Below are 7312 nucleotides of genomic sequence, written 5' to 3' on the forward strand. Positions count from 1 at the left end.
CCCATCTATCAGGAGACTTTTCCAACTGACTCCAATTCACAGGAACAGAGTGAAATAAAGGCCAACTATATAAACTTATCAATTGAGATAAGATGAACTGAACAGGCTGAAAGTACTATAATTTGAGGGCAGAGAGCTTTTGCCATTGGTGATTTGATTTATTTCAAAGCTAGATCTAATTTAGTGGCAAACATAGTCTGAATTATTCAAGAAAGTTGAGTGGTGTAATGCTGCTGAGAAGCATCAACCCATTTACAGTACCTGAAAGACAGGGGCCCGAGAGATCAATTGACCAGATTTGGAGATGGGCAATACTGAATCCACCCCTTTCCTAACTGGCAGCTCAGACATAAAAAGAAGGGAGATTCTAGAACGGAGCTGAACTAGACAACCTGGCTTATCTACAGTGTGGGGAACTAAAGACTAGTGATCCTCTGGAAGAGGTGTGATTTTTTTTTCCTCCTACATAAAGGGCACTGACTTGAACACTGGCAATGTAAAGTGGAGTAAGACGTAGGCTCACAGGTTTTCTGGAATGATAGACAAAAGTAACAACTATCCTAGAATTCTAATCATAACATAGGGACAGTGCATGTGAGGGACCAAGAGGAAGGCCAGGTGATTGGGTTCAGGTGCATTAGGGGTACAACCATGAGATGTTCCTGCTTATACCAAATCTTAAAGGAAGAGTGGTACAAAAGGGGGCTTGGAAAACCTCAGAAAAAAGGGGACTTCAGGCCAGGTCTCTGCAGGAAATGATGACGGGAAAGTGGCCAGATTGGGAAGGACATTGCATATTGGGCAATCTGGATGGCACAGTCAGATTTACGCTTGCAACCAGTTCCTTTTCTTCTCACAGTAGCAGAGAAAGGGCTGAAATTTGCCAAGGCTTAAGTCAGTGAGATAGTCCAGAGGGAAATCACAAGGCCTTGACCTAGGCAGTGCAGGAGGGAAGAACATGGAAGGATGGAATGAAGGTATTTTCTGTAGACTCAGAACGGATTCAGTAACTGATTGGATGTGGGCAAGGAGGGGCCAAGGAAGGAAAGCTGAGTGTGGGGAGCAGGTGAAGTTCTGAGTGAATGTGTACTGACATGAGCATGGCCATGTTGAAGATCTCAGTACCCTAGACCTAGAATAGCAAGATCTCCCCTGGCTCAGGCTTGGAAAAATGGCCTTCTAGCCGTCGGAGCATCGATGTTGATGGTGTAGGCAGAAAGGATCATCTGTAGCTCCCTCCTTTCAGATGACTGAAGCCTGAGACTGCCCCCCCTTATCCTGAGACTGCCCCCTTATCCTGAGACTGCCCCCTTATCCTGAGACTGCCTCCCATCCTGAGACTGCTCCTCTAGTCTTGAGACTGCCCCCATTATCCTGAGACTGCCCCCTTTGTCCTGAGACTGCCCCCTTTGTCCTGAGACTGCCCCCTTTGTCCTGAGACTGCCCCCTTTGTCCTGAGACTGCCCCCTTTGTCCTGAGACTGCCCCCTTTGTCCTGAGACTGCCCCCATTATCCTGAGACTGCCCTCCCCTATCCTGAGACTGTCCCCCATCCTGAGACTGCCCCCATCCTGAGATTGCCCTCCTTATTCTGAGACTGCCCCCTACTATCCTGAGACTGCTCCTTTTTTCTGAGATGGCCCCCCATCTTGAGACTGCCCCCTATCCTGGGACTACCCCTATCCTGAGACTGCCCCCATCTTGAGACTACCCCCTATCCTGAGACTGCTCCCCCATCCTGAGACTGCTCCCCCATCTTGAGACTGCTTCCCTATTCTGAGACTGCTCCCCTATCCTGAGACTGTTCCCCTATCCTGAGACTGCCCCTTATCATGAAACTGTCCCCCATCCTGAGATTGCTCCCCTATCATGAGACTGCTCCCTTATTCTGAGACTGCCCCCTTATCCTGAGACTGCCCCCCAACCTGAGAATTCTCCCCTACAACGACCCTCTGCCAAAATTAGCTCACCTGCCTCCTCCCCATTCTTGCTGCATACAATAAATGTCCCGAGCTTCTGCGCGGCTTCTGCAGCGATTCCATCAGAGAGCACAGCCCACCCAATCCCAGCTCCTTAATGTCCATGTCTGTTGCTTTCTTCGTTCCCTGTCTCCCCAGTCAGGTCAATCCCAAAGCTGTGCAGGCTGAGGCAGTTGAGGGTAATTCTAAGATGTCTGGGTTGACTCACTGAAGTCAGATTATTCAGCACCCCAGAAAAATAGGCAGGGGATTAGCTTTGCTAGTTCATTTTGGAGAAGGATGAGGGCAACATAAGAGCAAATAATGTTTGAGTGTATGAATTTGGCAAGCCTGTGAGGTTATAGGAGAGCAGGAGGCAGCAAGTGAAGTTGTGACTGTCCCAGTAACTGATAGCACGATTCACATCAGCAAGGAAAGAGCAGGTTTAACTGAGTGGGTACCCTGGGAATGTGGCACTCCATAGAGTGAGTCTTTCTCTACGAAGTCAGGATGAAAACCTTGGTCTTGTGGAACACATTATTAGGAAAAAATGGGGCAAAATACTTAAGATATTCATACAGGGTCTCAGTTGTAGTAAGTGCTTGGTACGTATTATTGTAATTTATTCTCACTGGAGGAGTTCTGGGAACTCATTAAAAACAAAGTGGTCAGCTCTGCTTCCTGACTGCAGACGCACCGTGACCAGCTGCCTCACTTTCTTGCTGCCATGGTCACCGTAGTGAGCTGGTGACCCGATGGAATCCACAGAAGCCAGTGCCAGAAGTCATTTTGATTAAGTCTGCGGTGGTCACAGAGGCGGGACGTGTGATATCTGCACATCTGATTTGAGCTGGAAGTCAAGGCTTTGCATGTTTAATTTAGGGCTCAGACCACAAGAACAAAGGTCTGAGGTCAAATCTAGGCTTAGCGGTTGACACTTTGTGACCTCAGGAAATGGTTTCCCCATCCCCAGTTGCCAAATCATATGGTAGCCATGACAACATAGGCCTCTGACTGTGGTGGGGACGAAGGGGACTAATTTGTGTGGCCTTCTGCTTTGCAGTGAGATCACTGCAGGCGATCACAGGAAGTCTGGAGGCACCTCTGGGAGGCCGCTCACTAACTCTAGTGTTCCTAAAGATCCAGGAAATAGAGATTAAACCTGTTTGGCCTCACGGTGGATTCTGTCTCAGAGTGTGTGACCAGTCAGAGGCAGTAATCTGGGACCTGGCTCATCTGTCCAGGTGCTGTCAAAGTCCAGGGCAGCACCCTTCACCTGCTTCTTCTTGGCCTTCCTTGTGTCTTCCAGGGCAGAACAGCCTTTCTCCTCAGACACAGGCCTCTGTGGGGGAAGTTCCTCATTTCACCTTCCTCTTCAGGCACACTGCTCTTTGGGTGCACTTCTCCATGGGGGCAATCTTCCAGGATCACAGGCCTGGGCCTATATCTGGATGTATAGCTGGTTCTCATACCTCAAGATTTAGTTCAGGCATCAGGGGGAAAGAAGAGATGTGTTCCTTTCTTGAGATGGCTGAAGAAAGTGAGGAGTTTCTCTAGGTCCTCTCCGAGCCAAGTCAGGACAAGACAAACTCCCCAGTGGAGCTAGAGCCACAGGTCTGCATGCCTCTGGCTGCCTGTGCTGAGGTAGAAGGCTCCTCTGAGGCCCTCGGTGAAGGCTTCTGGATGCTGTAACCTTCCTGAGGTAGTGCTCACCCAGAACTCAATAACACACCCTCGTAAAGCTCTCTGTTCACTCACTGGGGAACTGAGACTTTTTCTCTAAAGCAGCAAATGGCACCCTTTGATCAGAAAAATCCCATAGCTGGCTCCCTCACATGACAGATACCATTGCCACTGAAGACATCACTTGCTGATTAATGGAAGACACTGTTGTTGCCAGTGAGATAACAGTCATCTATGAAAATAACCAGATATAATTTTCTATTTTAAAACCAACCAACCAACCAACCAACCAACCAACCAACCAGGAAGACTGCTATCCTCTTAGAACACTAGAGAACAGATCTGAATGGAGGTGACGAAGATGTCTCAGTGCCCTCGGAGATCAGTCTGGCCCTGGATCAGTCAGGGTCAAAGAGAGGATAGAATGAGAATGGACAGGGTCTAAGTAAGCTACATGGGTATTGGGGTCCACTCAGACCCAGGCTAACTTCTTCAAATTGAGGGTTAATGATTGTAGGAATACCGACAAGAGCAGTGTTAATTAAGGAGTGTGGGTGGAGAGATCATGCTATGGCTACTGAGGGAGTTCTTCGGACTCCCTTTCTGCGCTGTTGTATCATCTCAGCTCCTTCTCTTGTGCTCACCTTGCTAGGGATTCCATTCCAAGTTACCCGTGCCAGGTCATCTCTGCATACTCAGACCCTCAGGGTCCTAGAGCAGTGGAAGCAAGGCAGTCTAAAGAGATTGCATTAAAAGTCACTGTGCTTGGCTAGGAATTATAATCACACTGAAAATCTAAAATGAAGGGGCATGTGATCATCGGCAGCCACCTCTCAGGACTATGGCGATTCAATATTCTGATCCATACTTTCTTGTGTTTTTCTGGATCTTCCTCTCTCCCAACAGCCTACAAGGTAGAGGCAGAGCCATTGAGTTATTCCAGTTCTGAAGATTTCTAACTTCTCCAATGATAATGGAAGTTTGGATATGGGAATGGAAACAAGGCTCTGGGGATGGCGCTTCAGAAATGATCAAAGCTCTCCAAGACGGGAAAAATTCTAGATAATAAATTACATTTTCACTGTCCCAGAATGTGATTCCTAGATCTGTTGTGGGATAATTTTTTTGTACACTGTGAAGATGTGTCTTTGCCAAGGCGCCTTCTGATTGGTTTAATAAAGAGTTGAATGGCCAATAGCTAGACAGGAAGATGTTAGGCAGAACTTCTGGGCAGAGAGAAAAGAAGAAGAGATGAATCTAGGCATAAGAGAGATGCCAGAGGAGACAGAGAGGAAGCAGGACATGTAGGAGGAGAGGTAAAATCCACGAGCCATGTGGTAGCTTAGTAGATTAGCAGATTAGTAGAAACGGGATAATTTAAGTTATAAGAACTAGTTAGAAACAAGCCTAAGCTATAGGCTGAGATTTCATAATTAATACTGTCTCCGTGTCTTTATTTGAGAGCTAGCTGGTGGGACAGAGAAAGACTTGCTACAGAGACCTAGCAGAAATATTGGAATATTGGGTGTAACTATAGCCAAAGAAGACTAAGAATCTTATTTCACCCACCATCTCTATTCCCACAGCAGTCTTTCATGATACTGAGGAATGGCCAGCAATCCTCCAGGTGACGGGCAGTGATGATGGGAATGGCCAGCAGCCCTCCATGTGATGGGCAGTGATGAAATGGTAGCAAGAAGGCTGCTTCTAAATCTAAGAATTTATCACTTTGAAGAGTATGACACCATATTGATAAATAAAATTGAGTATATTTATAATACTCATTGTGATGCATGTTTTGATCAAGCTATGAACACATCTGGTGAATATGTTTCCATGTAGTTAAACTAGGACACAAAAGACAATCACTGCTAATGGGCAAGATTCTGTCTAATTAATATGTCTAGGGCCCTTCCATGCCGGAAGTACATCTGCCTCTCTGAGTGTATGCACAGCACTTTCTCTCCCCACTGCCCTGGGGTGGCCCACTTTAAGAATCAGGACAGGCCACATTCTTTGAATGAGTCTCCTAAAAGGAAGTGCATTGCCTTTTCATTTCTGGAGCGAACAGGACGTTGTGTTCTGTATTTCCTCAGCATTCCCACAAAGGAGAGCTAAATGTGTGTTGGGTGATTAAGAAAATGCCCTTGGGCTCAACTTGGCTGTAGACACCATGAGGCACTTGATTTATTAATAAGTAACAATATATCTGGATAAGGAATTTGTGTCGCCCATCAGCAGTTGTTTGGGGCTTTGTACCAAAATCTGAGGTTGTACAAGTTGGAGGAGTAATCCAGAAACCCTCAGAACATTTTATTTCTTTAAAAATGACATAAGCTGTGGAATAAAAGAAAGTCACTAGAGGTGATCTCAGAAAAACAATTCTGAAGATGTTTGGTTTGGCATCTTGCTGAGAAGGGCACATGTAGGGGGAATGTTTCCTGTGGCACTCACTGGCTGCTTGGTGCTTTTATTCTGTGTGTGCTCAGGGAACTCTGGAGGCCGGGTCAGCAGTGGAAGAGTGTCGGCATGGGATTACAAGAAAGCTCCGGTACTGTCCTAGGCTTCTGGAAGACCCTATAAGGGAAACAGGATTCTTTCTTGATTCAGATTCTGGGGAGGAATGTGTTAACCAGTAAGTACTATATTGGTCAATATTGGGGTAGATTCCTAAGAGCATCTAAGAAACGGTTTCACTCATCCCTAATTCCCACAATGTTGGGTGGCTCTGGGCTGCACTGGATGGGGTGTGCCATTAAGTTATCCTCAAGAAAAGAAAACAGTGGCAGAAGCCACAGGCCAGGAAGCCAGAGCTTGTAGGAAATCTCATGAGGAGGACTCAGCAGGAAAGGTACAGGTGACGGCAATGTTGGGGGGCAGCAGTGGTGGAGAATTATGGGATTATCAAATGTGTGGGCTGCTGGTGACCCATTGAGCCATTCAGTGTCCTTGACTCATTTCAGAACCCACAGCCACAGTTGACTGGGCAGGTGTGAGAATACTGTACCTGTCACTCAGTTGGGACAGACAAGCGGAAGTCCTGCTGGGATAAAACCAGGGCTTAAGGGAAGCCATACAGGTAGCTGTTTGATAAAACAGGACTCTGTCAGAGCAGGTAAGAGAACTGTCCATCCGGAACTGTCCATGAACCAGATCACCAGAGATTCGAAGTATTGAGTTGAAAGAACCCCCAAACCATCTGGTTTACTGTGTCCCATGGAATGTCTGGATCTTCTCTGAAGCTGGGTCTGAGGTTTCTAGGTGAAAGTAAGCCAATCAAGGAAGTCTGTCAGAAGTGAGCCATACACTTTCCCAGAAACACAAGCACATAAGCCCACAGGGGCAGGTGGCTGCTCACTTCCGCTTCTACTGCGAGGACCATGTTGAGGCTGACTTAGCTCTGTTATGTGGGAAGATGAGGTGTTCTTCATATACACACATAAAGGGTTTGAGGGTCCCACCCTTCTTGTGATTGTGCCTCTGAGACGTGCTGATAAGCACCTGCTACTCCAAACGTGGGTCTCTTGTCCCAGGGAACACTTTCTAGCTAATGAAGTGTCTCCCTCCACTTTTCTCTGCCTTAAAGGAGGGGAGGCCTCAGACCTTGAGAGATCATGGCCAGTTGAGAAAGCCAATGGAAACACAGCTCTTGTCATCCAAGTGGCATTTCCT

The sequence above is a fragment of the Peromyscus eremicus genome, chromosome 4 (assembly GCF_949786415.1).
Source record: "Peromyscus eremicus chromosome 4, PerEre_H2_v1, whole genome shotgun sequence".
NCBI classification, from domain to species: domain Eukaryota; kingdom Metazoa; phylum Chordata; class Mammalia; order Rodentia; family Cricetidae; genus Peromyscus; species Peromyscus eremicus.